Source organism: Protopterus annectens, chromosome 3.part1 (genome assembly GCF_019279795.1).
Source record: "Protopterus annectens isolate FY-2018-M chromosome 3.part1, PAN1.0, whole genome shotgun sequence".
Taxonomy (NCBI): Eukaryota; Metazoa; Chordata; order Ceratodontiformes; family Protopteridae; genus Protopterus; species Protopterus annectens.
This window is the reverse complement of record NC_056732.1, coordinates 1543675878-1543703526: the sequence shown is the minus strand read 5'-3', so window position 1 is coordinate 1543703526 and position 27649 is coordinate 1543675878.

Sequence of the window (27649 nt, the reverse complement as noted above, 5' to 3'; positions counted from 1 at the left end):
GGGGAAAATTCAAAGAAATGGCTCATAAACATATTTCTGCACATAAATTCATTATAAAAGGTCCAAAAAAAAGAGCCTATTTTAGTAAACTATGGAAGAAACTTTTAGATTTAGTTCTTAGTGAATAATTCCTCAGGAGTACATCTAAAGCATCATATACCTTTGTCCTTGTTAACTTATGGAGAACCAATGACAATTCTTTTAATATCTTTTCCTTATTTTTTTTCTTTTTTGCTTTTTGCTCCTATTACTTCAAGCTTTATTATGGTAGTGGAAGTGCAGCACATTATGTTGTAAATACTGTATATAATAGTTTGTTTGGTTTTATCAATGACAATGCTTTTCTTATGTTTTACCCTCTTTCTCACTTATATCTATGTTAAACTGCTTGGATACTTATTATATTCTGTAATTATTCAACGCCTCATTTTAATGTTCACTACTACAATGTTTTTTTTTCATTCTTGCTGTATGCATTGTTTCATATTATTGAAAATAAAAGAATTATTGGAAAAAAAAAAAAAAAAAAAAAAAGAATTGTAATTTGTTTTTTTATTGCAACCTGTTACTCTGTATCATCTTGTATTTCCATTTGTATTATATTTGTCTTATTGCTATCTGTATGTAGTACTTCTCTGGAACTTTTTCCCTCAAGACTCCATTGTAAACGGGCTCCTTGTGGCCCAATGGATCATCCTAACAAACAATCTGAAAAATAAATAAAAATAAAATAAATAAATTTTGCATTTGGAGATGATAAATATTTTGTTGCTATACAGAAGTCCTAATTGTTGGTGGGTTTTCTTAATGTTACTGGAGACATGTGGATCAAATTTGAGTTGGTAATCTATGATGACCCCCAAAAGCTTGGTGTGAGATTCAACAGAGATGAGAGAGATGGTTCACAGTTTTGGGAGTGAAAATCAGGAGTGTATTTATTTATTTATTTATTTTGGATTTAGAACCAACTGGTTATTGGAGGGCCAGTTTTCAATTGATAAGAAGGATTTTTGAGTGAGGGTGTTTAGGTCAGAGAAGGAGTTGGCTATGTTGATGACTGTGGAGTCATCAGAATATTGCATGAGAGATGACTGACGGCAGGATGTGCATAATTGATTGATAACTATATCAGATAGTAGAGGGACAAGAATAGATCCCTCAGGTATGCCCATCTTGATTGGGAGAGTAGGAGATATTGCAGAGAGCCATTTAAATGATTGAAGTCGATCTGAGAGGTAGCTAGAAAACCAGGTGATGGTAGAATTGGAGAGATTAAGTTCAGAGAGTTTAGCAAGCAGAATAGGGTGAGACATAGTGTCAAAAACTTTTGATAGGTCTAGGAATAGGGATGAGATGAGTTTATTTTTATCTCTGGCTTGGGATATAGTATTCAAAAAGGATATATGGGCGGTGGAGGTGCTATGTTTAGGGCAAAAGCCATATTTTGTGGGGGTGAGCAAGTTCTCTTCTAAGAGGCAGTGGAAGATTTGTTTGTGGCCACATTTCTCTAAGATTTTGGAAAGAGGAGATAAAATAAAAATAGGCCTGAAGCTGGTGAGTTCTGATGAGATGCCAACCTTGTGAATGGGTATTGTGTAGAATTCTTTCCAGATTGAGGGGACTTTGGATTTCTGCAAATGACTAGTTGATGAAAATGGAGATGGGGAGGGCAGTCGAATTTGCTGACATCTGAAGGAAGAGTGGTGGTAGGCTATCCACAGAGGTAGAGCAGGTTTTTAGTTTATTAAGCAATGATTTGATATAGTTAGTTGAGACTGATTCCAGTGAGAAGGCCTGAGTGTGATAGAGGGATGAAGGTAGATCAGGAGTGATGTTAACATTGGTACAGGAGTTTGTAGAGACAGTCTGCTGATGATTTCAATAAAATGAGTATTAAAGTTACATGCTGTTTCTAGAGAAGAGTTGTTGGGAAATGGATTGGAGCCAGATGAGTTTCCTTGGAGCAGAATTTGGTTGATAGAGTGCCAACATTTTTTTGGGTTAGTTGAGAGTGAGGAGGAAGAATTGTTATAGAAGTATTTCTTATTGCTAATGACATGTTTTTTGTAAGGTTGCATAGTTCTTTGTAGTGTTGGAGATGGGAAGGGAGTTTTGTTTTAGACCAGGCTTTCCAAGCTTTGTCCCTTTGTTGCACAAGGCTGCATGTGGTTTCAGTAAGCCAGGGGGATATGAATAATTTTACTCTAACAGTGCGCAGAGGGGCAAGAGAGTTGAGAATATTGAGGAATACAGAACTGAAATTAAGGACAGCATCATCTAGAGATACATATTTAAGGAATGTCCAGTTTACAGATGAGAGATGATTGCTTAAGATATCAGAATGAAAACTGGTGAGCTTCCGACACTCTATGTACCTGTGGGGTCGATTGTTGTGAGGCAAGAATCTGACAACCTTGATAGGACAGTGATCGCTTAGAGAGTCAGGGAGAGTTAAGGGAAGTGGTATTTGTGAGGATTGGAGATGAGTATCCAGTCAAAGAGGGAAGAACTATTTGTGGATTTGCTAGTGTGAGTAATAGTGGAGATTAACTGGGAGAAGCCATGAAGATTAATATGTGTGGTAGGACTGCTGGAGGATAAAGATAGCCAATTGATGTAGGTGAGTATTGTGATAGCCAGGAAAATATGTTCTCTAGTATAGGGGTATTATTTCTAGGGGGGGTATGTATATTGTCATGATGGTAACTGATTTGTGTTCATTAATTTTGCAGCTGGAGAGTAGTAGTTCTGTAGGAGAGAATAAGGGGATGGGGACGGTTAGAGGGGTTACAGTTAAATGATTTGAGAACATAATAGCAACTCCACTACCTTTTTTGTGAGTTCTGACCAGAAGTAGAATATTATAGCAGGGGGTAGGAAGACTATGTCAGGAATATCGGGTTTTAGCCATGTTTCAGTGAGTGTAAGGATATCAGGAGAGTGCAGGTGTATCCAGGCGTGAAATTCACTGATTTTGTTTAATATACTTTTGATGTTTATGAGGAATAGCGTTGGTTGGTTTTTGGGATGGCTAGGGGTAGATAAATCTGTGAGCCCAGCATTAGTATGGGTACAGTTGTGAGGTCCGGGTTGGGATGAATGTCACCTGATCGGAGAAGAGTCGAAAGGATAGATGTAGAGTAGTGAGGAGAGGAGGGACAGAGGTAGTATTTTTCTTTGTTTTGGGGGAGGATGTAGGGTGGGGAGGGAGTTCAGTTTTGGTAATGGGAAGTTGTGTGAGGTGGGTAGAAGATATTGTTGGAAATGAGTGGATGAACTGGGGGGAAGGTATGAAGTAGATGAATGTAGGAGAATGGTGAATGGGTTTAGGTTAGTGTTGTAGGATGATAGGGTATATAGGAAAGAAACAGTAGAAATAGAGGAGAGCTAGTATGATTTGGAAAGGAGACATGTTAAGTAAGTTCAGGTGTTTGTTAAGCAGATAGTGAACCTAACACATTTCTGCTATTATCAGGTTTGCTTACTGGGGCAAAAAGTTAGTTTTGTATTTTATTTAGTAACATTTCTTTACCAGGATGGTCCACCTGGGTTTGCAAAGTAAACTCCTTTTCAGCAGAAGCCAAGGAAAAAAGTGTCATACATCAGTATGAAAAAGACAAAGTACACAGATTAGAAAAAAAATCCAATCATTTTCCTAGTAGGATAGCATAATAATACAAAGTACGCTTATGAGCAAAGAGTAGCAAGGTAGGAGGTAATCTTACAGCTTTACAAATATTATATTTTACAAATGTTGTATTTCTCTCCTACATAACCTATCCTCCCATATAAACCCAAACTGCTTTTTCTACTGCTGAGAACTGGATGCTTCAAAATCACCTCTCTCTAAATGCCAACAAATCTAAAATTCTGCTATTCTCTCCCTCTAAATCTCACCCTCTTAACAAAACCTCCTTCAATATTATTAGCCATGCCAACTCCACTATAGAAGTTGTTCCTTTTACTAAAAAACTAAACTTCTTGGGGTCAATATTGATGAACACCTAAAATTTGATACCCATATTCAGCTAAATATTAAGAAAACACATCAGAAACTTGGCATGCTGTACAGAAACTCCCACTTTCTCTCCCCTTCTACAAGACAGACCCTTGCCACTGCCTACTTACTACCTTCACTGATGTATGGTGCCCCCTACTAACCAACCTATCTTCCTCCAACTTTTCTAAACTGGAATCCTGTTACAACAAAACCGCAAAGTTTGCCACCAAGTCCAAGTACTCTACCAACCACTGCATACCTCTCTACCTGCTACAATGGCTAGAACTTCCCAACTACTTGTACTACCTCCAAATCACTACAGCCAACAAGCTTATTTTTAAAACTACTAAGTGACCTGCACTAACAAACATCTTAGCACTATACACCCCTCACAGAACTCTAAGATCTGCCCACCAAAATCTCATTTTTGTACACAAACCAAATCATCCCGCTGGTCAGCTTCTCCTATCCTTTTCCTTAGCCAAAAAATGGAACTCTCTTCCTCCCTCTTTAAGAACTTCTGAAAACTTTGATCACTTCAAAACCCAGCTGCATTCCTACCTCTCCAATAACAGGAAATGCAATTGCACTCTACCTACCTTATCCTGCCTAATACATGAATATATCCATACACATAAAGTACCTCCCATCATACGCAATAGGAGATCACTCTTATTTACTGCTTTCTTACAATTGTTACTTTTATACCATTCTCAGATGATTTAAAACCTCATTACAATGGTGACTCTGTACTACTGTTCTCTAATGTATAAACATGTAAATATGCATTGAATATTATACTATGTTGCTATTTTACTGAGCTTATGTTTTACTGTATAATATTCACTAATTGCTTAACTGTTACTATGTCTACTATGTTTTATGGAGCTTTTCTCCCTGGGCCTCCACTGAAAATGGTCTCCTTGAGCCCAGTGGACCTCCCCCAGTCCTCAAACTAGAATTAAATAAATAAATAAATAAGCAAAGAGTAGCAAGGTAGGAGCTAATCTTATAGATTTACAAATAAATCACATTGATAGTCAGAATTACATAAACAAAGCAGATTCCTGTCAGTTCTTTTTTGAAAATCAGTCACAGGGAGGGTGGCTTAATGGCTAAGGTGTTTGCCTTACAAACACAAGGTGCAGGGTTTGAGTCTCACAAGGGATAATTGGCTAGGCTTAAAATGGCTCGCAAGGGCAGTTAGCTTAGTACTAAGCTATGAACCTATATCAAGTATGAGAGCACACCATGGATAGCAGTTGCAATGCAGTACAGAGAACAAGAAGAGGTGTCAGGGAGGAATTCTCAGGTAAGAGACAGCTTGCAGCTGAGAACAGGTGAAAGAGGAACAGTCTAGGTCTAGAGGAGTTAGGTTAAGTGGGTTTGGGAAAGAGAAAGGTGGGAAAGTAGATTGGAAAAGATTAGGGAAATGGCAGACAGCAGAGAGGAATATAATACAGTAAATAGAAAACATTTTGAGTGTGGACTGTCAGAAAGTGTTAAAAATAGGGAAAAGAAGAAATAGCATATAAGGAGACCTGCTGTATATTAAATATAATAGTTCAGCAAATCATCACATTAGAGAGGAGAGTACAGGGAGAAAAAGCTGTCTAGACTATTGAAGACAGTGCAGGGATAGCCTGGTGAAGAAGAAGAACAGAGCCTTGTGTCCAGACCAGTAAAGTTATTTGTGTTTGAGTTGGCTGGATTTCCATGGTCGAGTTACATAGGAGGGGAGTACATAAATACCACCAGTGGGATTATTACATGGCATTGTATGGACAAACGGTGTGTTTACAGGGCAGATCAATCTATCTGCAGACTAACACTCAAGAAATTTGCTTGGGACTTGGGATTGGGCATTGGTCAGATTGGTAGTTGAGTTTGTGTAAAGTAAGTAGCTGTGAGAGGGATAAGTAGTTGGATAGATCACATGAAAGGTTTTAAGAGCAGGGAGTTGGTGTGCATTAAGGCTAAGTTGGCAGAAACGTTTCTGACTTTATTAACTTTATCTTTCTGACTTTATTAACTTTATCGTTCAAGTAGTACTGCATTAGAATTTGTTGCTAGATGGACAGGATGAGCGCTTTTTTTTAATCCCAGATGTTCTCGATCCTTATCAACATGTAATGCAGTTATCGCTAGCTAGGCTCTCCTGGAATGCTTGACCTTTGATGTAAATGTTATATTTGCTTTATTTTGAGTTATTATACCTTGAACTTCTAAACTTTTCTGTGTTTCTGCGATTGTACTTAATTTATTCCCTCCCTCTCTATCCTATTTTTCCCTCCACAGCTTCCTGCCCAGCCATTTCCCAGCTGCAATTCACAGTGAGACCCTGCAAAAGTGGTTGACTGGTATTTATGGTCCCTACTTACTCAAAAAAAGAACACTTTCTTGCCTTTCCTAAGGACACACTTAAGAAAAGTATGCAAACTAATTTTTTGTTAAACTGGAGCTTCTAAGTTGACACCTCCTTGCCACCCATTTAGCACTGCTCAAATTGACCCCTGTCTCTCTAAAGTACACCCTAGCCCCCCCAAAAGGTCTGCCTTCACAAATCTGGCCATTTTCCATCTAGTAAAACATGTTTTCAAGCTTGCCAGTAGCCCCTGTATTAACTTATTTCCAAAGTGGCATCTAGCCGATTATTTTTCTTTTTTTCTTTCAAGCATTGTACTCCGAACCTGGTGTAGCCCTGCTCCGTTCGCTCCCATACCCACCCTCATTACCACCCACCCACCATATAATTTCCTTTATACCTGTCCCACCTTCAAACCCCACCCCCCTAAACTCCACCCCTTCCTGTTTCTCAGGTATACCTCCATCCTGCCTCTCCTACACCACTCTTGCATTTAGACTTAATATCTACTTCTAAATTGGTTACCTCATTACTTCTCATCGAACCTGTTTCCCCACTTCTATTCCTCACACACCCTTCATTTTACCTTAACTACCACCTCCAGCTTATCTACTGCCTCTCCCCACAACATGCCTTTCAGTGTTTTAACCTTTCTCTTTTTACCTCCCCTACTCTTTCTTTATACTCTCACATCCTATCACCCCCATCTAACACTGCCACATTTCAATCCTACTATGACTAATGCCAATTCTTTCATACAATCTCTGCAGTATTTCCCTATATCCTCATCCATTCTTCCCCTAAACACTCCCCTACCTAAAATCAGATTTCCTCCTTTCCATCCTACCACATTAGAAGAAAAAATAAAGCACCTCCTATTTAAACAATTCCTCCTCCAAAGATTTCTACTTCTATCAGGTGATATTCATACTAATGGTGGTCCCTGCTGCACTACTCCAGTCGATAATATTAACCCCCCAACCCCTGCCAGCTACACTCCAATAAGAAAACAGGTATCCTTCTACTCTCTGAATCTTAGACGTGTTCTTAACAAAATAAGCAGCTTCCATGCCTGGATGGCTAATTACACCCCTGATATAATCACCCTGACTGAAACTTGGCTGAAACCACACAACCAAGACAGTGATATCCTCCCACCAGGGGTACAACATCCTTAGACTTGATAGACAAAAGAAAAAAGGTGGTGGAGTGGCCATTGTCTATTCCAACCATCTAACTCCCTCTAGCCTAAACAGACCTACTCCCTCCTTCTTTCCTGCTGAACTCCTGATGACCAACTTTAAACTAAACAGTTACACAATTATCACCATTGTAGCTATGTATATATTCCTCCCAGAGACAACATTACTTTCCTTGAAAACATTCTATCCCACCTCTCTCAAAACATTCATAATGAAACTATCCTTCTCGGGGAAGTTAATATTAACTGTCACACTCTTCAGGCACTCAACACTACTTCATTCATCAACTTGCATGGCTTTGTGCAACTAATCTCCACACCCACTCATACCAACAAATCTCATCTCCCAAGCTCTCTTCTAGACTGGATTTTAGTGTCCCACCCCCACAAATACCATAATTCTGAGATCCTGCCCAACTCTCTCAACGATCACTCCCCTGTTAGAGTCATTAGATATACTACACACTTCACTAAGCCCCACAGATACATTACCTCCTGCAAACTTTCCACCTTCTGCCCAGAAACCTTAAAAGACTATCCCTCTAGAATAAACTGGTCACATCCGACCTTTCTCCTCCTTGATGAAGCTGCGCATTCATTTAACTCTACCTTCCTAAACATCCTGAATCACTTGCTCCTTTCCACACTGTCAGGATCAAATTTAACATATCTCCTTGGTTAATAAATCCTCCCAGTACCCTAATGAAAAATAGAGACAGGTTGTGGAAATTGTAGATAAAAACTAAGCTCCCCATACATTTACAAAAATATAAAAAACTTGGAATCCTCGTAAAAAAACATATCTACAAAGACAAAAAGGACTTTCTATACCAAACTCCTCTCTACCCAAACGTCAGACCCAAAAAAATTCTGGAACTTAACCACATTTTGCGAATCTTTATCTGAGTTGATTAACTCCTTCCCCTCTACAAATACTAACAACTCTTCCAAATCTTCTCCTTCACCCAATCCCTCTAACACTTTCACTCTTTAAAGAGTACCTACCAACTATATTAAATATTTACTCTCAAAACTTAAACCTTGTTCTCCTTCTGCTGACAATCTACCCCCTATTTCCTGCAGATTGCAGCTGAACACCTTGCTTTCCCTGTATCTATCCTAATAAATTGCTCTATCTCTGAATTATATGTCCCCTCTTTATGGAAACAATTCTATACCTTACCTATTCATAAAGGAGGTAACACCACCGACATCACTAATTTCAGGCCAATAGAGATCCTGTCCCCTCTTTCATAAATATTGAAAAAATGTATACATAAACAAGTCATATAGTACCTCTTTCAGGAAACTTACTTACATCTACCCAGCATGACTTTCGCCCTAAACATAGTATCACAACTGCACTAATCTCTTTTATAAATACAGTTTCTCTGACTCATAACAATAAACTGGTCTCTTGCTTATTCATGGACCTCTGTAAGGCAGTTGATACAGTCTGCCATCCTCTTCTTCTGGCCAAACTATCAAACCTTAATTTTTCTTCTTCTACTATTACCTGGTTATCTAGCTACCGCTCTGATAGTCTACAATCTGTCAAATGGCTCTCAGCTCTATCCTCTCCCCTCCCAGTGAAAATGTGAATTCCTTGAGGATCTATCCTTGGCCCACTACTCTTTAATATCTTCACAAATCTGCATACTTCTTGTCCCCAGTTATCCCTTATACAATATGCAGATGACTCTACAGTCATCACCATCGCTAACACCCCCTCTGACCTCCACACTGGTACTCAAGCATCCTTTATTCTGTAGAATCCTGGCTTTGTGACAACTTACTAATTCTCAACCCTTAAGAAAACTCCCCAAAAATCTCAATAATCTCAAATCAGCTTTTACTATACTATCCCTCAATGACACATCTACCACTGTCAAATCTAACACTAAACTTCTAGGCGTAGCAACTGATGACAAACTTAAGTTTGATTTACATCTGCATAACTGTATTAAAAAAACACATAAAAAACGTGGAATCGTTTACCGCAACAAACAGTTAACTAGCAATGCAAAAAGAACCCTCTCCCATGCTTACCTTCTTCCTAGCTTGTTGTACAGCTGTCACATTTTTACTAATCTGAACAACACACTCATAGCTAAACTTGAATCAACCTACAACAAGGTGGCTAGATTCGCCACACACCATACTTATAGGTCTCACCACTGTCTTTCTCTAAAGACATTTAGACTGGCTGGAATTACCCCACCAGCTCCTCCTCTCTGAAATACAGAGAATTCATTCAGTTCTATACCTGCAATCTTTCTGTTCTTGCCTAACTCTTATTATCTCTAAATACTCCCCAACTAGGTCTCTTCGCAGCTCTGACCAAAACCTGCTACAAATATATAAACCCAATTCCGAAACTGGTCGCAACCTCTACAGCTAAAACCTTGCCATAAATTGAAACAAACTTCCCCTAGAAATTAGATCCTTCAAACACCCCAAACAATTCAAAACAGCTACCAGAGATTTCCTAAAAACACAATGGTCTTACATTGCTTTCATCCTCCTTAAACTTTCCCCATGCCTCTAAGCCCGTTTTACCTCCTCCCCTCTCACTTACCTACTCTTCTTATATAATCTCATAAATCCTCCTTCCTTCAGCTATTATCTAAACTTGCAATCTTATCTTAGCCTTTAAACTCCATTAGACATCACCCCTCCTCTCAACTTCTCTCATTTTTGTTCTCCTCTACAGAATCTATATATATAAAGTTAACAGATTATCTTTATTACATTACTGATTAGCTTTAATGTATTGTTGTATTTGATATTATATTTGCTCTTCTCACAACCTCAATGCCATATTCTTGTGTAAAACTATACTCACTTTTGTATGTGCATACTGTGTATTAATTATTGGTTATTGTCTAATTTTTCTCTGTTTAAAAACCATATTCTACTGTTGAGCTTTTCTCCCCGGTCTCTGCTGAAAATGGGCTTCTCAGCTCAGTCAGACAAACCCGGACAACAAATGTAACATAAAATAAAATAAAATAAATAAATAAATAAATTATTATGTTGCTCAAGGTCATTGGATTGTGAGGTTTGTAGATTAGTCAGTACAGCATGGGTATAGAGGCGTGAGGAAAGCAGGAAGTTTGGGGACAAAATATACTTCTCTTCAGCTTGGGGAGCAACATAATTCAGGATGCAGATATCTTGTGAACCATTTTTTAGGAAGCAAAACACACCAGATATTGCATGCAGAAACTTTTACAGCTGAGGTTGCTGTTTACTGACATACTTACACATTGGGCAGGATTCACAAAGCCTCCGTGTAAGAGATACAAGGCTTACACGGAGGCTGCAGTTAAACGGTGTGACGTCAGCATGTCATGCATATGCATGAGGGCATGCTGAATCACACCGAAGGCTAACACGGTCCGTAGAAGACAGTAGGGGGCGTGTCTGTAGGCCGAGCCCTGCAAGCAGACACACCCCCAGAAGAGTAAAATTGCCCAAAGTAAACACCCACGACAGAGGCCATGGAAATGTGAATAAACACAACACAACACATGCCCCCACAGACTATGAACATAAAATATATAAATGAACATGTTATATATTTTTTTTAAATCGTAAAGATGTTTGCCCGTGAGTGCGCTCGTTTGCGCGGGTGTGCCCGTAGCTTAGCCACAGTTAGCAGTCAGTGGAAAAGGATATAAGAACTAAATATGCAAAGTAAGCCAAGAAGCAATAGCATAGTGGTAGAGATGTCGGCTGAAGAGCAGGCATTCATGGTTTGAGCCCCCACAACACCAATTTTTATTTTTAGTAAAATAAGCATGAAACAAGTTCCTGACAAACATGTACACATATCAAATCATAGTTCATGTAAAATGTAATGAAATAGTCCATTTATTTTGAAGAAATGTGAGATAACAAAATAATAAAAAATGCCAGATGTGCCTATAGCTGAGCAACAGTTTAACAAGGTGAGTGCATCTGCCCGTAGGTGAGCAGTGGTTTAACAGATGTAAAATGAGTGCCCAAAGGTGAGCAGTGGTTTAACAGGTGCAAAATGAATGCCCGTAGGTGAGCAGTGGTTGAACAGGTGCAAAATGAGTGCCCGTAGGTGAGCAGTGGTTTAACACGCTGAAACTGTGTGCCCCTAGCTGAGCTGAGCGTAATATGCGTGCTGACAGCCAAATGACGCGTAAACCAGCGTAACCCATTTGCGCGGAGCTGCGCACCGTGCCAACAAGCTAACCGACGGGCAACGTTGAGCAAGCCGTATCAAAACTGCCTTTACACAGACACACCCCCAGCCTGTCTAGACAGTCATAAAAAATAAAAAGCAGTGGCCAGGTTCGAACCCAGGATACTATGCACCATAGTCAAGGTACTGAACCACTAAGCCATGACAGCAGTACCTATAAATGCAGTAATAGCAAATATATAGGAATGAATACAAAGTGGAGCATGACAAAGCAGGTTTTGTGAAGTTGATACAATTCCAAAATGGCCAATCACAGATATGTGCGGGAAAAACGGCATATATAAGCCCCATAGGCGGGAATACACAGCATAAACGATTGTAGAACTGACTTGCAGCCAGAATGTCAGGAGTAGATGAGGGTAGTTGCTTTCGAGCACAGAGGTGGGGCGTTGAGGAGTCCAGATACATGGTCTGGCTCCTAGTCCACAATCATGAGGCCCAACTCATGCAGGGCCAGATCCTGTGGGGAGCATATAGGGCTGAGGCGTGGGACTGGTTGGCTCATGATCTCACCAGTACCACAGGGATTCCAAGGACTGGTGAGGAGGTTCGTCACCACCATGCGGACCTGAAGAGATGCAAGCAGGACCAATTGAACCTTTGGATCCAGGAGGCCCGGCAAATGCCCAACGCCCCACTACTGAGTAAGTTACATTTAATTATGTATGTAAGAAATTAAACTAGCTGATATTATGGAGATGTGTATTGCAATATTACCTCATTTATATTACAGCTGCAGGTGTCCGTTCTGCGAACCACAGAGCCTATGGCGATAGGCTGGTGCGGTTGCGCCAGCAGGCAGGTCAATAATCCACTCCCAGTAACTGTAAAGAAATATAAAAGTATGACAGTTAGCAAAAGAGTGCAGTGTAGTCACTAAGTAATAGAATGTGCAAGTAACAGTGTAAGAGTGTTTGCAAGTATTGCTTGATTACAAAAGTGTGTTGCAGTCTGTAATCCAAACAGAAAAATGAAAATGTCTGAAATAAAGATGCCCCACCTGTAATATATAAGTACACAACCTGCAGCAGGCTGAAAAGTACAGCAGCAAAAGATGAGCAAATCACATGTGTGAAATATACCCCTGTTGAAATACTGAAACATGACAGAAGTGAGACTGCTGGAAAGGATTGTAATAACTACAGGTAAAACATGTCAATAAAGCCTAGAAGTAAGTACCATCCTGAATAGTAAAATGAAAACAAGTGAGAGAGTGTGAGAAAGAGTTATGAATCCACCAATAAAGTAGTAATAACCCCTGAATAAAGTATACTGCAGTCAGTACAGAATGAAATGAATGTGAGAAGCAGAACCAAACAGTGAAATCTGTTCAAAGTGTTGCTGCAGCTGGAATGTGTATCCCAAAATCTGGATATGTTGTTCTCAATCTGCAATATGCAGATAGTATGATTGTCTGACATACCAAACATCCACAGTTGTCTATAGCTATATAAAGCAAATGTAGCAGGATGATGTAGCTGAACAAAGCCAGATATGAATGTGTATGAAGAACAATAAAATGTATATTGATGTAGCAGTAACAGTCCTATCACCAAATTGAAGTAGTTATCATATAGGAAACTGTAGTTAGAACAGTAGTGTGTATATATGGGCAGCTATTAGAAATGTACAGCATATGTAATGGTATTCGAAGGTGTTAATATTATTTTCTTCACCTCACCCTATAACCACATATAACCCATTCCATGTGAAAATGGTATGTGCAATCACAATTAACACCCCTGGACATTTGTCCTGTTGGGTCATAAATATTTGCATGTCCGTTGATGCATCTGCCCTGTTCATACATCCAAACCTGATGGCCTGTTGCCATCAGTCAACCCTGCATGTTGTTGGACTGTGTATTGCTGTTCAGATTATGCATGTGTTATGCTTGCTGTTCAATGGTGTGAATATCTGGGTGTTTGGTTAATGAGAATACTAATGCATGCTGTTACAACTAATTGTGAATGGTATTGTATGTTACTAACCCAAACTGTCATGACATAATGCAAAACATAGGATGACAGAGAAGGTGGGTTCCAGCGAACCCACCTCTCCCACCTCAGCTGGCGAGTGCACCTGGCACTAGTGCCCAGTCTGGACCCTCCTCCGGTGGCCCTGTGCCACCTGCGGGTGGAAGCGCTGCAGGGGATGGGGCTCATCCCCCCCTCTGCAAGTGTGGCTGGAGGAGAACCACCACTCACCCTCCGTAGCGTCCGGACTGTGGTGCGTAGGAAGATCCAGGACTCTGTTCTTGGGCCCCTACGCCAGCTCGAGGCACAGGTGGCACAACTTACGGGCATGCCTGTTGCCCGGCCTACACAGCCCCCAGCACAGCCCCGTCCTGGGCAGTGAAGGAACAGTGGCAACTGCCCATGGGTGGGGATATCGTTCCACTGTTGCCATCTCTGGGCTCATGGGCTCTGGATATCCAAACATCCGTCCCCGTCAATTGTGTAAACCCCCCCACACGTGTCATACACCACCCCTGTATGCGTCTTGTTTGTCTTGTCTGTTGACCTACCCAACCTACCTCCCCAGCTATACCGACTTCCTTCACCTGACATACCACTCCCACCTGAAAAAAAAAAAAAAAGGGCACTCTGTGCCCACAAATAATTACGCCCCATACATAGCTGCCCATTCCGCACACATGTCTGCTGGACATGGAAACTATCAATTACAATTGGCTGTACAACAAGTATTATTGTTGTCCTGACACCTCTCTCAGGGGTGGAAGGTTTCAAATGTCACACCAAATTACATACATATGCACAGCTGTTGCTGATGAAGAAATGGGCAGCTATGGGCCTACCTACATCCCTCCTGCAAATCCCAAGCTTGTTTCCTTACTGTCTTACCCTCTTTGTGGCCCCTTTATCACCACTTTCCTGTCTCCCCATTTTCATTTCTTTCAAAGAAAATAGCGCAGGTGTGCGCCAGAGTAAGCACTGTTAAGCGGTTGTAAGTGGGTGGGTGTGCGTGGAGCTAAACGCCAGTGCGCATCGTGAGCTCCGCCAAACCAGCGCTAACCCGGTTACAACTGCTTAAAAGTGCCTTAGTCACTCTGATTGACAGGTCCTGTAGTCAGTTCAAAAGCAAAATAAAATCCCACTGTCGGTCCCGAACCCAGGACCTTGGAAACAGTAGTCTGCATGACCTACCACTAAGCCATGACTCTTATACAAGAACATTGTGCTAAAATAAATATATCATGTAATAGTAGGAATGAATGTAAAGGGAATATAGGATGTGTAGTACACAAAGCATGTCATTTAGAATTACTGTCAAAACTAGTGGATTTCCTTAATAGTAGTGTGTGAACAGAAACAGCCACGCTAGTTGGTAGCTAGTAGATAATAATGTCAGTTAATGCACATATATAAATGTATGTATATTTATATATATATATATATATATATATATATATATATATATATATATATATATATATATAGTTGTAGGTGTCATTGTGCATACACACTTACTACAGGAAACAGGAGAGAGGAATGGAGAAATGTGAATCTACAACACAGCCTGAATCATGAGAGAGATACTAACCTTTACACTCACAGAACAGTGTCCACAGCATACCAGCATGGTCCCCGCCCTTACAATCTGAAAGGCGAATGCCTATCTCACATACCCTTTTATAGCACTGTCCTGAAATCACAGTGAGAACTGCAATCAGTACACAACTGGCTGCATGCAATTAGCAAATGCTGGTTTACAATTGGTGCAGAGGCCATCACATGGACTTATGCAGATACCTACAAAAGCATCCAGTACTCACACTACACACATGCAATACGTTCATTGCACTGTCTGGAGGCAGACAGAGAGAGAGAGAGACAGACAGAGACAGAGACAGAGAGTGAGAGGAAAAAAAAAAAAACACAAACAACAACACATGGTACACACACTGAGTCTAAGCTGTCAGCAGTGACAGTAGCAAGCCGTGCCAGCAGCAGCAGGAAGCAGTAGTAGCGGTAACACAACCAGCTGCGACAAACACAGGTAATGTAAAGTAGCAGGTTAATATTCTGCATACTGTGAACCCTCCATATGTGTCATAGGTCTGTATCTATAGGTATGTCCATGTGATATGTTGTGTGCACGTAGTTCCACCAAAAGGGGATGACTATACATTACATGTCAGTCAGTGTTAGGCCATGATCCTGGCAGCAGTTTTCTGTTGCAGTGAGGCCCGTCTGTAGGATGTGTGTGTCAGCTGGTTTAACGACTATGGCGCTTAGTTAGCAGTCATCTGGGAACTTTGTCATCCACAACCCGCACATGTTCGCTTTTACATCTGAGAAATAAATGCCAAACAAGAGGGGTCCTAGGACAGAGGCCTGTGGGATACCACATGTGACTGGCATTGAGTCTGACATGGCTCCTACAATATCGATATTATGGATTCTGTATGTCAACCAGTGTGCAACCCATCATGTGACATATGTAGTAACATGTAAGCTAATGAGCTTGTCTATGATGCCTGAGTGGAGTACTGTGTTGAAGGCCTTAGGCAAGTCCAGGTAGGCTGTATGGATTGTGTTGCCCTCATCAATGGCTGTAGTGACTGTTTTGAAAGGTCAACCAGGTTCAAAAGGCAGGATCAGCCCATCACAAAGGCAAACTGGCAGGGAACAAGTGTCTGCAGGTACCCAATATCGCTGTATATGCGTCCCATACTGAATAATTCCATAGCTTACCAGACCAGGCCAGTTAAGCTTATGGTGCGGTAGTTCCCAGGGTCAGTAGAGGTGCCTCCTTAGTGGAGTGGGACCACTGTTGTTGTATGCCAGTGTTCAGGTACATATCCTGTAGTACGGCCAAGGTTAAATATCAGTCTTATATGCGGTTGTATGTCCTCTTGGAGTTCACGTAGCACACATCCAGGGATACCATCAGGTCACATTGATGCTGTGTGTTCTGCTTTGTTGAGGGCGGCCCTCACCTGGACATGTGAGATGATAGGGAGGTTACATTCAGCTGTGATAAGTATTTCTACTTGTGGGGGAGAAGGAGGGGGGATACATGCACCGAACCTGTCTGCAAGAATGTTGCCAATATCTGTGTGTTTGGTGAATGTTAAGTAGGTGTGTATTAACTCAGAGCATATCTGAGGCATTTGGTCCATATGTGTAACATAACTGAAGAAGACCTTGTGGTTATCTATAGTGTTCGTGGCCATTTCCCTCCCAGAGTAGGCCGTGGATGTTGTTATGAGAGACCGTAGCTTATTACCAGTGCTGACCACAGATGCCTTTCCTTAATGTGAATTTGCTCTGTTCTGCAGTAGCCTCCTTCTATTGTTATACAATCTGCCTTTGGCTGGGGTCCACCGGACAGGATGCCTAACCTTTGTGCATAGGGTCTGGGTTAGAAATGTGTGTGCATGTTCCATGCAATCTTTGGGATGTCCGTGGGAAGCATTCGCAAAGGGGTCAGCAGTGTGGGTTGTGGCTTCCACTGGCCCAGTGGGCTGCATGGATACCATCTCAGTCCTAACAAGTGAATAACTGTCTAATCACATACATATCAAAGTAGTCTACTGTGCTGGTGGTGGTGGTGGGATATGTATATCCAGGCCGAGTAACTTGTGTCCAGATCACACTAGTGAATGGCGTTCCACATACAGTACCTTGGTATGAACCCCCAGAGTGAGGTTGTGCATTGGACCTGTCGCAGTGTGCTGACCGATGGGGCATGCTACTATGTTGTATGGAATGTGGCAGGTATTGTTGCACAGGTGTTGGCTGAGCACTGATATCTGGCCATGTACAAGAGACAAACACATGCTACATATGGGAGTAGTAGTATATCACTACAGTTGAGTACCATGTATAGTATGTGTGCCATATATTGCTGACATAGTCTGCTGATATCCTGTTTGTGTTCTCTTCCAGGGAGATGGGGCGTCAGCGTAATCCCGCCTACTCTGCAGCATAAGATGAGGAGATACACCAGAGCCTGGTGCGGGATTATGACATACTGTTTTCCCGCACCAGCCAGAATCAGCAGGAGAGGGCTGCACTGTGGCAAGACCTTGTCCGTAGGGTAAATGACACTGGCACGCATAATAGGACATATGAGCAGGTACAACATCACTGCAGTGATTTAATCAGAAATGTCCGTCAGCGTGCGTCGGATATCCACAGGCAACAGGTTGCCACAGGAGGTGGGGTGGCCACACATCCCCCCCTAACCAGACTGGAGGGGCTACTCCTAAGTGTTGTGGCTCCAGCCTCGGAACAGCAACAGCAATACACCTGCATCATGATGGAGGCTGGATCCACACAGCAGCACAACATGGAGCGTGCAGGTAATATGCCATATGTAAACTTGACTGTTCTGTACACTGTTAGTTTATGCATGTGTAAGGTGTGTCCGTGGTATGTAGCTGTCAACATAGTATGTAATTGTGCAGGTGTGATATTGGCAATATCAGCAGCTGACGTGTGAAAGGCAACTGGTGTACTACTGCACTGTATCATATGCAGTATCAATGGCACAGTTGTGCCCACTGACATTAATCTCCTCATTTCTGCAGGTCCCTCCAGTGTTACAGCAAGGCAGGCCATCCATGCTGGTGAGTGTGTTTAACAATACCTATAATAGTCCTGATAGTGCTAGTAATACTAGTGTAACTCAGTAGTGCTCTGTGTGTATACTGCGGGGTGTGCATGTGTGCATGTGTGCCTGTGTCCACGTGTGCATGTGTGCATGTGTGCATGTGTGCTTGTGTCCACGTGTGCATGTGTGCATGTGTCCACATGTCCACGTGTGCATGTGTGCATGTGTGCACGTGTGCATGTGTGCATGTGTCCACGTGTGCATGTGTGCATGTGTGCATGTGTGCATGTGTGCCTGTGTCCATGTGTGCATGTGTCCACGTGTGCATGTGTGCATGTGTGCATAAGTGCATCACTGGTAACTTTGTGTGGACACTGTAAACTGTGTTTCCTGTCTTCCTCCCACAGGTTCTGGTGCTGCTCTGGTGTCCTGCAGCAGGGAACCTGAATCTGGTGCCACAGGTACTGGTAATGATGATATCTGTGTAATGGCACAGAAAGGTGTGTCAGGGTCCGCCATTGGTCAGCCAATTGACAGTACACAGCTGTCAACCCCATCATTGCGCACAGTCATCCTGCCAGTACATCCTATGTCACCATTGTCCCTAGGTGATGGACAGGATACATTGGGCATTGACCAGGGTAATGTGGTATCTGTGGCACATGCTTCCCCACACAGCAGCCATGGGCAGGGTCCTGCGATGGTACCACACAGACAGTTGCCCATGGGTTCTCGTGGGAGCATCCGTGGGCGTACTGCATCTGGCAGACGTGCCCAGAGAGGTCTGTCAACCTCAGCTATGTTTCGGGCTGTCATGCAGGCACAGTCGCGTATGGAAAGGTACACCAGACAGGGTCTGAGGGAGCTGAGAGCATGTCGCACAGCCATGACTGACAGTATGCGTGACATCGCGGATGCTATCTGTAATTTCACCGCTGTCATAGACAGACATTGTGGGGACATATTACAGCAGTTCCACAACCACATGTCCATGAGCCAGGACAATGGTGGGCGGTTGCGGCGTCGACGTGGCTGTATGCCAGCAACAGCAGCAGCTGGCAGTCGGCGCGGATGACAACAGGCCCGCGCACGCCCCCATAGTGTCAGCAGCAGCCCCAGCAATGCTGGGTCTGTGCTGTCATCAGAACGCCCCAGGAGACCAAGTGCACGTGGCTCTGGACAGTCCCAACAGGGACCTGTGTCCAGTCAACACACTCCCGCTTCTGATGACAGTACCCAGTCTGGCTTAGTACCGGATACGGTCCGTAGCACCCCTGCCAGGCACAGGTACCATGTCCGTGCCCACAGACACTGATCTGTATGACCTGCCAGGTGCAGTCTGTGGCTGTCCATAAACCCCTGTATGTGGCAGCCATGAGGTGGAACTGTGTGCGTGCATACACACATGCGAAATGTTAACACCTAGGGCTACCGCATACACGCACACACTGCACCAACAGTGCCCCACCCTGTACTGCTGTCCCTCACCAACACACATACACACACATGTCAATTGGTGGTATCAGTGGCAGACTCAGGCATACCTAATTCACACCCTGTGCATATGATGAAACTGTGCCACCTCCTGCAATCTTCAACATCAGTGCAGGAACAGGTAAACACGTTGCTGATGCACAGGGTGACTACATAGAAGTGTATTAGTAGTATCATGTTGGTAACAGTACAGTGTGCTGATATGACTGTGTGTATATCCCAGCATGCCTGATGCAGTAACCGTATGACTGTCCTGAATTGTTATCTGCACCCATAGTACATACCAAAGTGTAACAGCTGCACATTATTGCATACCGGTGGTAAGGATGTCAACAGATAGCCACATACATGGGTAGCACAGGGGTGAAGCTAATGCAAGTAGTGATACGCAATGATGGACATGTACAGTAATGGTGGCAAGTTGCCCACAATGACTATGCAATGTGGATGTTTGCATGTTGATATGTGTGCAGTACCAATGTAATCCAAATCACAATTAACTATGACATAATATCAGTTCTACCATGGGCATCTGCACTGTGCATTCCTGGGTACATGTTGATAGTGCCTACATATTTGCACTGTTACCTACTGTTAGTGTTACCCCTTCTTTGTTGTACAATGGACTACTTTCAGCCCTGCTTACTGTAGCTTTGTTTGCATGCATGTTCGCTTGGGGTTCCCTGGAACACTCCTTCCACCTGCAATGCAGAGTTACAGTGCTTCTGTGGACTCCTAGTGACTTCTGCATAGCGTACGATACGTATGTCAAGTTTACACATGACAGAACGTCACTGTCTGTCCTGTTCGCATGTATGTTGCCTGTGACACATTGCACATGTCTTACCTGGCATTTACCCACGTGTGCAGTCATATATGCCAGTGCTATGAAACAGTAGCAGTACACCCACACATACACACCTTCAGTATGTTGTTCCCCATTGGCCCTATGTGTTGGTCATCACCATGGCAATCACACTACTAGGGTAGCATGTGCAAAGGTAACCTGTGAATCACCTCTATGGTGCAGTTGTGGTTTATGTGAGTCATGTGGCAATGTCACAGCTGCCACATGTATGCAGTCAACCATCACCCCTGGCCAGGAACGTACAACACATGTGTGCGATGCCACCACATAGCCAATCTGGGGACTGAGCACTCTGAACCCAGTAATGCCATACCCTGTCAGGTGGCATGACATACTACAGTGACTACAATACCAGTCAGACATAGACCTGCACTGACAGCAATCTGAACACACTGGGGCATACTTGGAGACTCAGAATAGCATCCTGCCTGAGCATCACACACCTCTGCAGCTGGCACACAGGCATACGTTACATCGGAACAGAGCCCATGCCACACATGGCACACACATCCCGTGTGCCACACACTCACAGCCTGTAGGGATAGACAACACACCTGCTACAGATGTGTCAGGTACCTCTCTTGGCTGCTGCAGTGGGGTCCCGCTCAACAGGCTGTACATGGTGAAGGTCACAGTGATATGCCTGTGGGGCACTATGGTCCACCACAAAACACATGCATACAGGTCAGTCAGAGGCATGGACACATATGACTCAGTCATTGACCATGCCACTATGGATGACCTGAGACATACCTCCTGGACTACATGATAGGGAACATAGAAGGGATCTCTCAGCATGTGGCACGGGCCAGTATGAGCCTGATCTTGGTTGCCATCATACCCTCACCAGGTATGCTACCACTATATGTAGGAAGGGTGTTCTATGTCTACATTCTGCTCAATCTCCAATGTCATTCATAGGGTATCCACTGGCTGTCAACGTGCTTACATGCTAGGAAGCCACAATGATTTCGCGAGGGCAGCTTGCACGTGACACCCATGGGCCAATGTATATTGGCGAAGCCCCTTGATACACACATACTGCCTTATGCTGCAGGACACAGATTACATAGCCACCTCCGCGGGTATCACACAGGATAGGACACTAACAGTGATGCTACACAACACCAGCAGTGTACACCGCAAGATGCATGCACTGGACACTGTTCTCAGCACGGTGAACTGCAATGTCTGTGCAGTACCAGAGTCCTGATTCACGGCTCACAGGTGCAACCCATCACTGCCAGGTTATACCTCATACCATGCCTGTCGTCCCCTACACATGTAACACACATGGACAGGGGGATATCCCAAGGCACCACAGATACACACACATCCAGGTTGTTGGCACAGCACAAAGCATCAGGGCCTATTCATGTGCAGCTAACAGTGTGTCAGACTGCCGTCTGGTTCATAGCCTGGCACACACAACCCTCCCATACACAGGAAACCCACCTATCCTCCATAACAACACTGGCAATGTGACAGTCTCAAGAACTGTCTTTATATGGCTGGACTGCATCCAGCCAAACATTGTGCGTGAGCATTACTGTAGCTACAACACACTAGTTGAAGGGTTCCCAGCATGTGGTCACTGAACTGCAGTGGAATAACATGTTACCACTCCCACAACAGGTGGGAACATGCAGCACCTGTACATCGACTACATGTAGACTATATGGCCCAGACCAGATGTGTATCCCCTGCTGTAGGTATTTTACCATATACACCCACACTGTATAGACACATACCACGTGCGGCCCCTGCACAGTAAGACACAGTCGTATTGTTATGCATTGCAAATACCATTTATCCACTCGAGGCATGTGTCAGACATGGTAACTACTGCAGGTCACAGGTATTTATGTGTATGTGTCACACACATACATCATGTGTGCATTGCCATTGCTGGTTTAGGCAATGGCATGCATTGTTATGCACAAAGACCCACACAAGGTCATAATGTGTGACACAACCACACGTGGCAGTTGTGGGTTACCAAAACATATCTATCTGTACTCTGACAATGGTAATAGACCCAGTAGCAGAGCGCACTATTGGCATTACTGGCCAACTAGCCCTCTTTGGCTGTGCTGATAGTGTGGTGACATCCCCTGTGTTTACTGGGGGAATATGCAGCATCTGGTGTATTGTAGTATTTGCCAAAAGGATCTGTTCTCTCACACTTGCATTTACACACACCCTACTACCCCCACACACACACACACTTGCCATTTGCAGGATTCATACCCCTACCTAACTATGTCACGACACGTGAGAGAAACGCATTAGCGAAGTGCACTATTCGGATTACTAGGAGGTTCTTCTTCTCTGGCTGTACTTATAGGGTGCTGACATCATCAGTGTTTGGAAAGGGTAATGTGCATCATGTAGTGTGATCTCCTGATTGCCAAAACTAACATGTTTTTCATACAGAATTGCACACACACAAATTCCCCACATCCAAACACACACACACTTGCCATTTGCAGGTTTCAAACCCCTACCTAACTATGTTATGACACTTGAGAGAGACACTTTAGCAGAGTGCGCTATTCGGATTACTGGGAGGTGTCTCTTCTCCAGCTGTATGTATAGGGTGCTGACATCATCAGTGTTTGGAAAGGGTAATGTGCATCATGTAGTGTGATCTCCTGATTGCAAAAAAGCACATGTCTTTCATACAGAATTGCACACACACAAACTCCCCACATCCAAACACACACACTTGCCATTTGCAGGTTTCAAACTCCTACCTAATTATGCTATGACACTTGAGAGATACGCATTAGCAGAGTGCACTATTCGAATTACTGGGAAGTTTCCCTTCTCCGCTGTACTTATAGGGTGCTGACATCATCCGTGCTTAGATAGGGGAATGTGCATCCTGTAGAGTGCTTTCACAGTTGCCAAACAGGACATCTCCCTCACACAGACTTGCACACACACTAACCCCCCTCCACACACACTGGGCAGTTGCAGGATTCAAACCCCTACCTAACTATGTTATGACACTCGTGACAGATGCATTAGCAGAGCATGCTATTCAAATTACTGGGAGGTTTCCCTTCTCCTGCTGTACTTATAGGGTGCTGACATCATCTGTGCTTAGATAGGGAATGTGCATCCTGTAGAGTGCTTTCACAGTTGCCAAAAGGGACATCTTCCTCACACAGACTTGCACACACATCAACCCCGCTCACCCACACACACACACACACACACTGAACAATGGCATGGTTCGAACTCCTACCTACCTATATTATGACACTTGAGGGAGACGCATTAGCAGAGCGCGCTAACCGAATTACTGGGCATCTGGTCTGCACCTGCAGTATTTATAGGGTGCTGACATCTTTATTTCTACAGAGGTATGTACATCTAGTACTACCTGTCAGGTGGGGGATAGCATATATATGCATTTGCAGCCACCTACATCAGGGTCAGATATGCACATCACACTGGCAGGTTATGTTCTATACCATGCTTCGTGACGACAGGACCTGTAACATACAACACAACCAGTCCAGAACACCACTCCCACATCCAGGACACACACTTAGCTTCCCTGGGAACAGTGCCGGGATATGCAGGTGTTCACATACACCATTCCAGTTGTTAACATCAGGTACAGGCATATTGTGTGTGAGAACTACTCAGGCCTCTACCACTTTACCCTACAGCCACTGCAATTTGTGGGTCCATGTGCTATGGCAGAACCACACACCACAGCCACATGGGGGAATACATATTGCACCTGTCCATCTGCAACATGGGTACTCACTGTTCCACACCAGAGGTAGACCACCATTGTTGATATCTGACCATACCCACCTTTCCCTGGACATCCATATCCCATCCCCACCCCAGGCAAGGTTGTCACTGCACACAAACTGTATTTAGCACAAGCAGACTCTACACTTGTGAAGACTGGGGTGGACGACTTCAAAGGACCCATGCTGGCGGACTATACTGGCCACTCAGCATAATCCTTGACAATTGCATTCTATGAGCATGTGTAAGGTTTGCATTGATCATGCTATCCCACATATACCCATGACTGCTCCACAACAAGACACCTGTCAGGTGTACACCAGCCATATACGAGCCGTCCAACAGACAAAGTGAGCTAATACATTGCAGAGCTGTAGCCCACAGAGGGAGGACATCTGTGAACAGTTCCGGCATGACACTTCATTCCCACATAATCATCACAACACAGTGTTGACAGTGGAATTGTCCAGACAATGCAGATAGGGCTCCCCTCAGTCTGTTATTGATGGCCACTTACTGTTAGAGGTCATCAGCAACCCTCTTCCAGCACACACCAACAATATGGCTGTGGCTTAGCACATTCAAACCCTGGGATCTCCACTGTGCCCCTGCTTGACAGAGGCACAGCTCACTAGCCTCACTCGTTGCCTTATGTGACCTACTTTACAGTGGCACAGTAGCCTACTGTACTGAGGATGCAGATGCCAGGCACACTCTTGCTAAGCTGTCATTCCCTAGGGCAACAAGCCTAGTTTTGACCTCTACACCCATATGTTCAATTGTCAGATGCACAATATTTGTTGTGCTGTTCTACTGTTTGCAGGTCTTTATTGCCATAGCATTCCCTGTTCCTATGAACAACTTGTATATCTGTGGAAGATGTTTGCATATGACGGCGGTCCACTATATCACTTATGTCTCTGTAGTCATTTACTGTGTGCACTGGGCAGATTGCTGTGTTGTGGTTGGTTCCTGGAATGACATGTACAAATACCAGATATGTGTGGCCAACTGCTAAACGGAGATATGGCCTAAGTGTGTGAGCATGCCCAGTTCAGCCTTTCCATGGCATGTTGTCTGACATATGCCCCATTTATCAAAGTGTGCGAGCATGCCCAGTGTGAGCTTTCCATATGTTGCACTCTGAAGTCCACCACATATTTGGGTGTGTGTGAACTTCAACAATATCTCACATTTATGGTTGTGTGTTGGGTGTCATGTTGTGTACTAACTGGCCAACTGCTTCATGTCTGCCACAACAGGGATTATACTGTGCCTGCAGGGATTGCATGGGATACTTTGCAGACAGTTGTCAACATACTTTCATAATGACCTAACACTGTAGTACCGTATAGTGTACTGGTTCAGTACTTTCACTGTGGTGGACAGTATCCTGGGCTTTAGTCCTATCACTGCTTGACATCTTCATAGTGAGCACAACAGACTGTGTAGGGGCCAGTTGTGCACATATGACCATGTTGCATTATGTTCAGATATGGACTACCTATACCAGGCTCGTCCAACATTGGTAGTGTATTCCACAACATAGGTGGACATTGGCAAACACTAGCGATGTTCCCTAGGCCATTTCTGATGCTAGTCACAGGGTGTGTTTGTCTTTCGACACACATTGTAACTGGAGTTTGCCATGACATATGTCATGGTTAGTATACTGTGCCTCTGTCTACCTCTGACATAACAGTGATACCCAGGGTTAACCTACCATCTCCCATCCACTCACCGGGATTCCTCTTGAGGGGTGTCAATAGGTGACTCTCTGGCTAACCTGTACCGGGAGTTTACTCAAGAGTGGGGGTGCCTTCTGTGTTATGGATTATTCTGTACAGCTTGTCCTATGTATGTCAGTGCTGGGATTCAGGTCTCTCATGTGCATAGCTCACTGCCATTCAGATCATACAAGGTGCAGCATGTTCATTGATTCCAGCTTGGACATGGCTTCATACATCAGGCACAGCTTGCCTCTGGCTGGGCAGTATGGCAGTGTGTGGAGCTGCAGTTTGTTTACTCAGGCAACACATGGCATCTGTTCATGCTCTTTGCTACTCTTGGTGGGGTACTGTTGTGGACTTTACAGTTGATGGAGGTGTCTGCTGAGGTATATCCCACAGGGGCTATTGTAGTCAATTGTGATGCTGATGAAGGATGACTGCAGAGCCACAGTGACCTCCCCTTATCTACATCTGACAACCTTCATGATTGGGTGGGTATATGGTATGTTTCTGAACACTACAGCCACATGTTTGTCCAGTGCAGGATATCTATCACCTTGTGTCCCAAGGTCTCTCATTACATGTTAGGTACGTAATGGGTTAACACCTGTGTGGTAATTTGTGGGCACTTACTGTATATCCACGGTGGTTGTCTATACACAGTTCTGCAATTAGCTTGCTGACATGGCTATGGCTCCAGTTGTCTGTTTCTAGGTGGCCCTTTTGTGGGTTGCTTGTGTCAGCTGGGGGTCGGATATGGTGGGCTGTTTGTACTCCTCTGCATACATGTTCAGTCACAGTCCTTCCATGTTGGCCTATACCTATGGGACATATATACAGAACGGGGGGGGTCCCAGGACCAAGCCTTGTGGGATGCCACTCATATCTGCTTTGTAGTCTGACATGGATGCAGCATGTCTGACCATGTCAGTTCTGTCCTTGGTCTGGTTTGCAACCCCTCTACTGACATACGGGTATATATTTAAGCTGGTGAACATATCCATACTGAACTCGTAGGGTATTGTCTGGAAGCATATGCACGGTCCAGCTACGCTGTGTGGACCACATTGCCCTCATCAATGACCTTAATGACTGTTTCAAATGGGTCAAACATGTTTAGGGGCAGGATCTGCAGTTACGACAGCCACACTGTGTAGGGTCCAGTATCAGTAGGTCCACGATAGCTTTATGTCTGCGGTACATACTGATCCTTTCCATAGCTATGCAGACCAAGCTTGTCAGGATCCTGGGGTGGTAGTTTGCAGTATCCATTCAGGCAACACCTTTGTTGTGAAGGACCACTGTTGTTGTACACTGCTCTTTGGGTACATATCCTGTGGTAAGGCTGACATTGGGCAGTAGTGTGATTTGGCATTCCATTATTCTTGGAGTCCATGT